Source organism: Mercenaria mercenaria, unplaced genomic scaffold (assembly GCF_021730395.1).
Source record: "Mercenaria mercenaria strain notata unplaced genomic scaffold, MADL_Memer_1 contig_2250, whole genome shotgun sequence".
NCBI classification, from domain to species: Eukaryota; Metazoa; Mollusca; class Bivalvia; order Venerida; family Veneridae; genus Mercenaria; species Mercenaria mercenaria.
In genome coordinates, this window is record NW_026460298.1 from 28,897 (window position 1) to 41,486 (window position 12,590).

Below are 12,590 nucleotides of genomic sequence, written 5' to 3' on the forward strand. Positions count from 1 at the left end.
ACCAAAGTACATTGATAATAAAGCGGTAGGGTTAAGAAGTGGAATAAAAATATGGGAATTAGAAGTGAAAGGAGTATAATTATATTTGAAAAAAGTGCATGTCCCCATACTACTTCATGTGACTTGAAGTGGTAACTGATATGTTATATATGGGTAAATGTGCATATAACTTATTAAATACTAGTTTAATTTTATTTACATTGCTTGTGAAAGATAATAATTCCATGATGAAAACTACACAAATCAATGCAGATGTACAATGTATATCAATTGCATCTTAAGTGTATATATATATATATATATTACTAGTGTCATATGCCCCCAAGTAGTCTATGGAAACATTTTGGTCTGTGAAACAATAATATATCTTATAACTTATAAGTATGATTTTATAGATGAAAGAAAGTGTATACCAATACCTAGTTGGATGCTTCTTCATTTATTTTCAATACATCATTTGAACTGTTAAATCAGCTGAACTCGGATATTATTAGTTACACTGCTTGTTGGTGACAGGATACGGGATATACGCTGTCGAGGAAATCCATATCAGGCGAGAGCGAAGTCGACTACCTTTTACATCCTCGCTGTACTGATTGACACAATTTTTATAATAAAGCTACTTACAGTTAGTGCAGACTGGAATCCTGAAATCTTCTCTGGTTTTCATGCTTTGATAATAGTTGATTAACACCAGCCATAAAATGAAAAATGAACTGTATTTTGACTGAATCACAAAACACAGAAGCTCATTTATACAGGTTATGAACTGGTTTTGAAAAACTTTTATGTTCCATCCTTTCGAAAAATCATCAGATTACACGATGTCGGAAATGTCTTAAAACATCGGCTTTAGTCCTTTTTCCTGTTAATTCCTTTATCTTGCAGGCAGACTAAATGATCCTACATCAAACTGCTGTCTTACAAATGTGTTAATTCCTTTGCTTTACGATGATTTAACTAAAACAACATTTCAACCTGTCAATCACAGCCGTGCCATACAGAGATACTGTTCTTCTATACAATTTCCACTAACTTCACGAACCTAAATTAGATAGTGAAAATGAGAGCGGCAAGAAAACACTAATTTTTTTTAATCTCGGAAATGATATCTATAGCTTGGGCTTATAATCTGACTTGTTTTAATTACCCTAGCGATGCGGCAGCCATTTTGTTCTTAATCAAAATTCATATCTGTAATTTACTAGCAGGATATGGAATATATCCTGTCTCCACGTGACGTCTGTTGACCAATAGAAATGCAAGAATCTTGTAGGAGGCGAGATAAATGGCTGTACCAAATACTTGCTTTTCATCCTTTTCATTATGTCACATCGGTGTTTTTTATTATCAGACAGCATTCAAAACGGTGTCTGAAACGCGTTCTTTATTTACTTGTAACAATAATCCGAGTTACTATGAACCATATAAAATCAGTAAAGCGAGATAACTGACAAAATAAATTGTTAAAGTTATGATTCGTAAACACTGCTCTTTCGCCAACTGTCCTCTGTCAATGTTGGAAATTTGCATACTTTCCCTACAGTAGTTTTAGAGTTAGAAAACTCAAACCAAGAAAAAAAAAGGTTGAGTTATTGTTCTTACACTGGACACATTATCATGTCATTCGACAAGCTGATCTTTGGTGCTAAAGTACATGCATTGTTACAGATCGGACAAGATAGCCTGATGGGCATTCAATAAAGGGTGATAATTTAAGAAGTAAAAGAGATTGATTTAAGGTTCTTGCACGCGGTACACCTTAATGTCATATTGATCATTTCTGCTAAGTCTTTTTGAAATCCACCAGTAAATGACAAAGTTACAGACGGACACAAAGTCGGGATGAACGAACGAATGAACAAACAAACGAAACGATGCTACAATTACTATATGCCGCCAGAAGTTGGAGAGGGGACAATGGAGCGGGAGTGGTGGTGGTGATGGTGGGGGAGGGGGGGGGGGGGCTGTATTAAATGACTGCCTGTTTTTGTCATTTTCAATGTCTTTGAAGTGAATGCGAAAACTGTTCAAAATTAGGTTAACGACACAGGTCTTTCAGTATATCGCTGACTAGCTTTTACGACAAGGTGATCATTACGTCACGAATTAGTCTACACATATTAATTTTGACTTTGTAATTTTTATGAAAAAAGCAAGCACACTTAGGCTGGTTCTGATCTATAACTGTCTAGGTCTTCAATGATTGTTTATAAAAAAAAACAAGGCAGTCTGAAAGACAGCTAAATCCCCCGCCACTGCTATGGATAGTGAAAGGGTAAACCTTTGATTTTAGCTGTGACCTTGACCTTGAACTGACATGGCTGACTCATGAGTTCTGCACAACGTCTTGATGAGGTGATCATTTGACCAAAGTTTCATGAAAATCCTTCAAGGGGTTTAGGAGATACATAGCTGAAACCTTTGACCTTCAGTTGTTACCTTGACCTTGAGTTGACATGGCTGACTCATGAGTTCTTGATGAGGTGATCATTTGACCCAAGTTTGATGAAAATCCTTCAAGGGGTTAAGGAGATACAGAGTGGAAACCAAATGGAAGGCTAAAACCTTCGACCCTAAGTTGTGACCTTGACCTTGAGCCGACATGGCTGACTCATAAGTTCTGCACATTGCCTTGATGAGGTGATCGTTTGACCCAAGTTTGATGAAAATCCTTCAAGGGGTTTAGGAGATATAGAGCGGACACAAAATGGAAGGCTCAAACCTTTGACCTTCAGTTGTGACCTTGACCTTGAGCCGGCATGACTGACTCATGGGTTCTGCACATCGTCTTGATGAGGTGATCATTTGACCCAAGTTTTTTAAAATTCCTTCAAGGGGTTTAAGAGATATAGAGCGGACACAAAATGGAAGGCTCAAACCTTTGACCTTGAGTTGTGACCTTGACCTTGAGCCGGCATATCTGACTCATGGGTTCTGCACATCGTCTTGATGAGGTGATCATTTGGCCCAAGTTTTATAAAATTCCTTCAAGGGGTTTAGGAGATATAGAGCGGACACAAAATGGCAGGCTCAAACATTTGACCTTGAGTTGTGACCTTGACCTTGAACCGACAAGGCTGATTCATGGGTTCTGCACATCGTCTTGATGAGGTGATCATTTGACCCAAGTTTGATGAAAATCCTTCAAGGGGTTTAGGAGATATGGACCGGACACGATTTTGTTACGGACGGAAGGACGGACGGACGGACGGAAGGAAGGACGGACGCAGACCATTCCTATAATCCCTCCGCCACGGCGGGGGATTAAAAATGGAGTAGGTTTGGGTATGAGAATGCACCGCAATTTGTAGTTTAGGTTTCCTTGACATGTACTGAGCTCTTTACAGACAAGATTGTATTCGATTAAAATGTTAAAAAATTATGGAGAAGACGATCTTCTCATGTTTGGCAGTGAAAATTGTTATCACTTTTTGTATACATAAAAAACATACTGCTTATGAACCAGTTGAACAATATTCCAGTTTTGGGCAGGTATATGTGTTACGAAATACATCTTTCACGCCTAGTCAAATTATAATCCTACAAATAATAGATTTTTTTCTCAGACTTTTAGTGAATATACTGATTCACACACAGTGCACAAAATACTTTCCTACAGAGAAAGGCCGATGTACGAGGTCGATATCCGACTTATATACTTTTACAGGGTTTTCGCTTCCACAGTTAATTATCAGAATCGGATCAATAGAATAAATCACAGCTATATGAACATACAAATGTATTATTTTTACTGTTATTATATGTATTACAAGATTGCTATATGATATAATTGACTGATAGATAAATTTAGCACTACTGAAAGTATATAAAATATACTACTGACACATAGATTCGAGTACTTGATATATCTTTTAACTTGGTATCTTTTAATTTAAAATGGATTTTAATATTACAGTAATATTGATTAAAATAAAATAGCATATAGCAGGTTGGCTGTTTTGCTTAGTATATACATGTATAAGCGTGTAATGTGTTTCTGATTAATAGCAAAGTGCCAAGTATAGAAGCTGTCAGCATGATCATACCATAAAACTTCTGTAAAAACAGCAGGTATCCGCGCCTGTATATGGGTCAGTTAGAAAAACTTTATGATGAAAAGAAATGAAAGAAAATGAACAAGATTTTTAAATAAATCATCAAATTTCAATCCTAAAAATCTGTCCTATAACGTTGACTTTTTCGGAAATAATTTTGTGAATACTTTTGATCACAGAAATGCGAATTTACGTAACTGCATGCAGTGTGCGCTATCCATACTGATATACAACCAGATGTTCTGTTGCGTAACATATTATACTTAATTAACTAAGCAAATGCAAATGAGATAGCGGTCAGATAAACCTAAAATTTTAGTACTTAATTATTTGACTGGTGTCTTTAATTGTTATTTCTTTCTGTACTATTACATATTGTAAATACATGTGTTTTTAATTGCTGCAAGTAAAAGTTTTCACAATGTCAGACTGTCTTAGTCCATTTCATAGCTTGTACTCAAAAATGAACTTTCATTTAATAACCAGGTATCTCCGCATCGAAAGAAAGCCCCGAAGCAAAATGTTATTTTAACACTTATCGCATAGTGCGGCAATTTTCCTTTGATCTTTACAGTATGTTAAACATGGTAACACACATCATGCACATTATTACTACAAAATCTGTGCTGATATTTTACAAAACTGTTACTAAATGTTACAAATCGAGTTTTAAAAGCTATTGATGAATCAAAATTATCTTATCTGGATATCTTTAATTCACAACTTTAATGTTTTCAGTTAAAATTTCAATCACATATCACTGCTGAAAATGATTTTTATGATTTTAATTTATCTGATTATATTTACATCATAGCTATGTTTTCATGAGGTTGGTTATTGATTCTGTTCAAATTTGAGGTGATCATGAAAATATTTTATCCAAAATTCTTGCATTAAATATACGGACTCCCATTTCGTCCTTCCTATTCTTTTTTTAGATGATAATGACAACATTGTTTATTTGTGATCATTCTCGCATACCAGAGCTCTACCATGGTTCCCCGATTCGTCTCGGGTACCATGTCGAACATCTGATGAATGAGAATGATTGGTGATAAGATACGTTATGTTACCTTACGAGAAACTCGCATATCTAATTTGTCTTATCAACGGTAATTACAGGGTATTGTCCCTTGATGAAAGAAGACTTTAGTTTGACATGTCCTTCTCAAAATGTCCAGCAATTATGATTCTGACAAAATTGTATCGCATGCACTAGATCTATATAATGAACTTGAAGACAGAAAGATTTTCCTGACAGAGAATACATGCATGTAAGAAATTTGTGTTATTTTTAGAAAATAACGTTTATTTGTAGAAGTTATGGTGTGATAATCGTTTTCATACTTTAGTTTATATAGGTGTAGGAAGTTGTAATAGTGAGGCCGATAAGGTTTGTTACACTATCAAATATAACTTGAAAGGTTTATGCAGGATAATAATCGCCTGGCTACCAAAACAGTACTTAGATATAAATATAGACAACATGAAACCTCGGAAAAGTAAAACATACTTTATCTTTGTAGAGAAAATTATGCACATTTTGGCCACAAGACACCAAAAGACAGTGTATAAACTGTTTTAAAACCTTTTGACTAAAAGCGCCCATGAAGAAACTTGGTATAATTTGACAAAGGTCACACAAATCCGTCCGTTCGGAGTCATATCTAGGAGGGTGGTTTTGAATATTTAAATAAAACTGTATACACACGTCCACCACTGTAGGGAAATAGGACCCTTAAAGTTTCAGTCAGACTGCCCAAGTAACTCCAGAGTTATGACCCTTAGTAGGTTCTAGTGTTAACTATATAGGGTACTATAAATATGGCAATTCCTGCTTCATAACATGTGACAAATTTTTAGTAACTTCAGAGTTACTGTCCTTTACTGTTTAAAAAACCACATATTTGTACATAACAAACTAATCAATTAGTAGAATTTCATTAAATTTCTAATATTTTGTCCATAAACATTTATTATCAACATGTGAAGTTGTGTACCCTCATCCAGTTAGCCTACCGCCCTGGTCACACCTCTTCCCTCTCACCATCCTACATTTTTCTTTTTCCCCCCTTTTTTAACCTTAAACGTTCCATGACTTTTTATCAAAATGCAAAGTTGTACCCTCTCCCCACCTCGCACCTCAACACAGTCACCCCCACCACCCCGATCTTGCACTACACCCGAACAATATTTTCCCCATTTTTTCCCATCAGTATTATCAACATGTGAAGTTTTGTTCCCTCAAACCCCCTCCCCCGATCCATCTAAAAAATAAAACAAATTTAAACCTTCCATGAATATTTATCAATATATGAAGTTGTTTTAAAAGCTAAGCCTATTACAATTCAAAATAAATTCATTAGTTTAAACAATATTTATTTTCATTATAAATTATACACAAGGTCAAACCGTTTTGTTTAGTAATAAATAATAACAGGAACATAGGTTTCTAGTCTAAGGATATGTAAACAAGCCTATAGAGGCTTATATTAATACATCTCCTTGAAAGCTTGCCTTGCAATGTTAAGTGTACGACTACTTATGCAAACATATTTTGGAGAATAGAGAAGAAAAAAATGACAGAAACAAAACATCTAAGAAGAGGGAACAAAAGAATTGTAGGATCACATTAACATTTCAAAAGGATAAAGTTTTCTGTTAAATCGGTTCCGACATCCTTAACTATTTGCGAGATGTATTTTTTGCCATTCCTCACCATAAACCCATTTTTCGGGGGATAACAATTTGCTTGTTTAAATCTGTGTTGCTTATTATTAGTATTACATACTCGTTTCTATTCCCCGTTAAGTTACACTGGTACCGGAAACGTCAATATTTTTCCATATACTGACGCCTGAATTTCATATCGGGTGCGTGACGTAATTCAGTGTGCTGTTGTTTTCTATTTACTTCAGTATTGTCAGTCCTATTCAGGCTATTGAACATATTTATGATATTTACATAATATTTATACGTGTAGATGCGTATGTAATAAAAAGGTTATTATCTTTGCATCGGGAAATATGCACTCGTTCTTCAGCGGAAGAATATTACAAAGCTAATAACCTATAAATATTCAATTGTTAAAATGTATTCAACTGAAAACAATGTTTTGAGTGGACTATGTTGGAAGCAGTTATTCTTTTTTTGACTTATTATCTTGACTTCACATGCATATTTTTTCCTTTCATCTTTTACGGCTTTATGTGAAAATCAGGACTTTTTTTCTAATCTTAACAATGCATGCATGTAAGGTGTAATTAATAATAAGAACGGTTAACAAAATTATTCCCGCTTTTCTTGAAAATCCGTTTGTTTACCACTGACTATTTTATTAGGTGATCGAGAGCAATCATGATAAAACCACCATAAAAAGCATGTTAGTGAAACATATATATGTGTTTGATAGATGCTATTTCATCAGTTTTTCACGTTCTCTGGTCTGGGTCAGAACAGCTAGACCTCTACACGGAAATTCTTTTGTCCAACGAGGTCTTTTAGACCTCTGTCTAACAAAGGAAGAGGTATGTAAGGTCACGATACTGCAATGAAGACATTATTTCTATTTGAAAGACAGATTAGATACGTATCACATTTATTTGTATCAAGCACTTCTTTTCTAACTGACAAATATCTACGACGGTACTTATTTTGCATAAGCTTGCCTGAAAACTGATATGTTATTTAGGTTTAACGTCACACCGGCACAGGTTTATGTGATATGGCGACTTTAAAACTATTATGTTGTATGGGTCATTTGATGTTGAATACAGGGCACAGTTGTATAAAAGCTAGAATGTTAGCTTAAAGGAATGTTGGTTTTATTGACTTAAAGGAAAGGGGGTTAATGTAATCTGGATCATGTAATGAATTTGGTTAAAACGTAAACGACTAACCATTTACACTTATAGAATTAAATGAGCACTAAAACACATGTAGTGTCACTTGAGTTTAACAGGAGTCAAGCTTCGTGGAAACAAGTAAGTATTTATAATTGTTATGTATATATGTATACGACAGCTTATTCAAAATATAACGTGAGTGCAATAATACCATGTTTCTAATACCCCAGTCACACATACGGTGCGGATAGCTACGTCTAGCTACGGATAGAAACGTAGTAATCCGTATCGATTCGTACCTGAGCCGTACGAATTAGTACGGATTGATACGGATTACTACTTTAAGGTACGGCTCAGGTACGGATCGATACGGATTACTACGTTGGCTAGACGTAGCTATCCGCTCCGTAAGTGTGACTGGGGTATAAAACAACCGGAAAGATCCCCTTCACGCAGTACTTAAATTACCTGTATCTTCAAAAAGAAAAAGTAGAAATGCGCATTTCCATTTTGATAAGACACCAGAAAGACTCCATGCACATGATTCGGATAGGCAGTGCAAAATTTCATATCATTTTTAATGTATTCCACGAGTACGCGACACTTTTCTAGTCTATTTGGACAAGTCCGAGATGATATTTGGAGCCCCAAAACTTGTTGAATACATAAATGTATGTTTAATAAAAAAATTATTTGTAAAAAACACAATGATAGGCAAATAGAAAACAGAAGATCACACAAAGTAGAACGGTCCTTCGCAGTGTAACAGTATTTATGCAGTTTGATTACTCGTCAATCGATTAGGGAAATCAGCATGATTTGCTTTGCCTTATTTAGATTAGACTCACTACTAGTTATTACTATTCAGCATTGTGTAGTGCTTGTGTAATGGCATGTCATATTGGCGGGTGGGGCTCAATACCCCAACAGTTTATTTTTTCCGTGATTTTAGGTAATATTCATTTCATTCTTTTGCTGTTATCATGTAACTATATTTTTCCATTTTCTTGTAAAGTTTCGAGTAAATTTCATTTTAAAGCAAAATGATACCATTAATAATATTTCATTAGGCGTAAAAAAATATTTGTTTCCGGTATCCCGACCTACCTTAAATTTTTGGCCGTTGAGAATACTTTTTTTTAACTTTTTCATAAAAAGTTGCAAAACTTCACTTTTTATGCTTTAAATATGGTCAGTGATGTAAGAAATCAACTTACTGATGCTGTAAAGGCAAAGCCCCTTATTTGTATTCATTTTCTGACAGGAAAATAATTACCGAAAAGTCCCACTTAATAAAAAAAAAAAAAAAAAAAAAAAAATGTTCCGACCTTATTTTTTTGAGCATGTTACCGGAAACAAAGATTTTTTTTAGACCTTAGCGGTAAGTTTTGCCAGCTGTGTCAGTGGATTCCTGCACCAATTTTCTAGCCTAGTATTACATAAAATTACAACTAATACATTTGCACTCATTAAACATTAACTCATATAATACAATTTCTTGAATTGTATTGAAATTGATTTCTGCATTTACATGTTGTCCATCATTGTTTGACAAGCATACATTAACTATACTAAGAAGCACTTCTCAGACTTACAGCTAGTATCTTCTCTCTTATAAACAATATACTTTAATATTGTTTATATTGTTATGATATATATATCTGACGATTGAAAAGTTTCATATCCTCGCCGCTAAATGACATTCATTTGATATCCTCGTGCCTTCTTCGTTAGTCTGTATTATTCATGATGTTTTCAGTCATTCCACAATTTGACTTGCATATTCACTGTAACTGTTAATGATAAACACGCGTCTTGCATTTCCTACGTATACAAATGTATTTAGCGAGGTGTTAAACGGTAAATATATTTTTAAAGCATGCTGAAATTGTAACAAAACATGTTCTATGATCGCCACATATGACCAGGTCATATTAGAATGCTAAAATATATTAACTCATATTTCACCGCGGCGGAGGAGCGGGGGATCCTTACCCAAGATTTTTGTGGTTTCAGGTATAAAGATAGCATTCATATAACTCAAAGGAAAAAAAAGAAGTATAACTCTGTGGACCATAAAGCTGTAGGTTGACGAACGATCTACAAAGTTATCTCCATTTTACCGTGCTTTAGATGAATGAAAAATAAATTGAACTTTGATATAATTCCGGTTCAGTTCCATAACACATTCTGTTGCTGATACTTTTTAATACGAACGATAGAAAACAAATTTTATTTGGCCTCTTTATAATACCCCTGGAAAGTAATTGCTCTTGTAAAATCAACAACATTAAGGCCATGATATCCCTATGGTGGTAACCTCAGAAGTACATTTTTACCTTGGAAATACAGTTTAGTTTTAAATTAAACGAAAACGCTTTACCATAGCTGCTGAGTTTACTCTCTTTTAGCAGCTACAAAAGAAAACAACAAGAACAATAGAACAAAAAGAATAACAAAAGCAACCAAATAGCAAAACAAAGAAAAAAGAAAGAAAGAAATAAAAACAACAACAAAAACAAGAAAAAAAAAACATCAACAACAAAACAAAGAAACAAAAAAGAACAACAAAATAAAAAGCTTCGAAAATGTCAAGATTTTCTACACATGGTGTCTAATTAAAGAGTTTATTAACATTTCTTTACATCAGGTGGCTCAGTTTCACACCTGATTTAAATTTTATAAAGGCAAATATTTTGATCAGGTTACAGTACGAAAATTGTGGCATTTTAGTGCTAATAATGTTTTCCTAGGACTATCTAACTTGGAGCGGGAAGGAAGTGTGATTTTTAGTTTGTAAATGAGATTTTACTATAATTTACTAAAGTGTTCTAGTTTTTGTTATCCAAAATGACTCATATAAAAGAAAACAGTGTGACCATGTTTCATGTAGATGGGGTACATTCTTCGCTAGAATATGTTATCTACCATGTTTTCAGTCATTCCACAATGTGACTTGCACATTCACTCTAATTGTTAGTTTTAAACATGCATCTTGCTTTCCCCAGTGCATGTTAATGTATCTAACGATGTGTTAAACGGTAAATTTGTGCATTGCGACAATTGTCATTTTAAAACCTATATGAATTTCATTAAAGAAATAAAAAAAACTTTGAGAAAAAAAACATTTTTTTTCAGAAGCAAGGAAGTACACGAACTAGCTCATTAAAGTCGTGGTTACGCGTGCTGTAACCCGATATATACCATGTTTCATTACATCGGTTAATCCCTCAGGACTAGCGTTTTACCAAAAAAGTGTAAGAACATCCACATACCTTTCCCAACTACACAAATGGACACACTTTCGCCGAATGTATATCTAGTGATTTTAGTCTTTATTTCAACTTCAATTTGTGTTACTTTTAACAATCAAATTTGATTATTACTGGAAGATCGGGGGTCATATGTAAAACCATACTATAATAAAAGGGTGTTAGATATAGTTAAAAGTAAAAAAACAACAAGATGATTGTGTTAAAACATGTAAGCAGTAGGCTATAAGTGAAACACTGAAGGCTTGAACTAGCCTCGATGTTGTATTGGAGTTCATTCCAATATCTGATTGAGCGAGGGAAGAAGGAGTTGATGTAAGACTGTGTTCGTGAGAATGGCACAAATAAGTTATTGTTTCTAAATAGTGTGAAGTGGTTGTGGTCTACAAGGACGATGCAACTGGAGATCTTGTATAACATAATCAGTGAAGCATTTAATCTACATTGTTCTGAAGTTGGCCAGTTTAGTGATGTAAGCATTGCCGTGACATTACTTTGTTATTATATGCTTATTACTATAGTCTTGGAGTTAAGTGGCTCTGGTTTACATGTGATTTCTGTCATATATTTGAGGTTTCTATTATATTATTTTCTTCTTGATAAATATAACTTGAGCTTGTTATTGCAGTGTAAACGACAGCTTGCGATAGCGCGATACAAAAGCGGGTATCTAGCGCAAGGAGGTGTTCGCAGTGTATGTTTCTTTCTTTCCAATTTTCAAGTATTAAGAGTATTGATGATAAGAAGTACCTTTTTCAAGCATGTTGACATTGTGACAAAACATATGCTATGGTCGCCACATCAGTTCATGTTAAAATGTTAAAATATATTAACTCAAAGTTGGCAGGGGTGGAGGAGTACTTGGAAAACATTCATATAAGAAAACGGAGAAATATAACTCTGTAGACCATATGGCTGTAGGTTACCAAACGATCTACATTGTTACCTCCATTTTACCGTACATTTGAAAAAATTGAAAAGATGAATTGAGGTTTGAGATAATACTGTTTCAGTTCCTAAACATGCTAAATAACAAAATCTGTTGGTGATAATGTCTTACATAAAGAACAAAAGAAAAAAATTGGGCTCTTTTTAATACCCTTGGTTAAGTGATTGTTCTATAAAAATCAACAATAAGAAGGCCATGATATCCCTTTGGTGGTAATCTCAAATGTGCATTTTTACCTTAGAAATACAGTTTAGTTTTACACGAAGAAACGCTTTACCCGAGCTGCTGATTTTACTCTTTATTAGCAAAAACAAAACAAGACAACAACAACAACAGAACAACAAAATAGCAAAACAAAGAACAAAAGAAAAACAACAAACGAAACAAAAAACAAAACAAAACAAAAAAGAACAACAAAGCAAAAACCATTGAAAATGTCAATATATGCCCACACATGGTGTCAGAT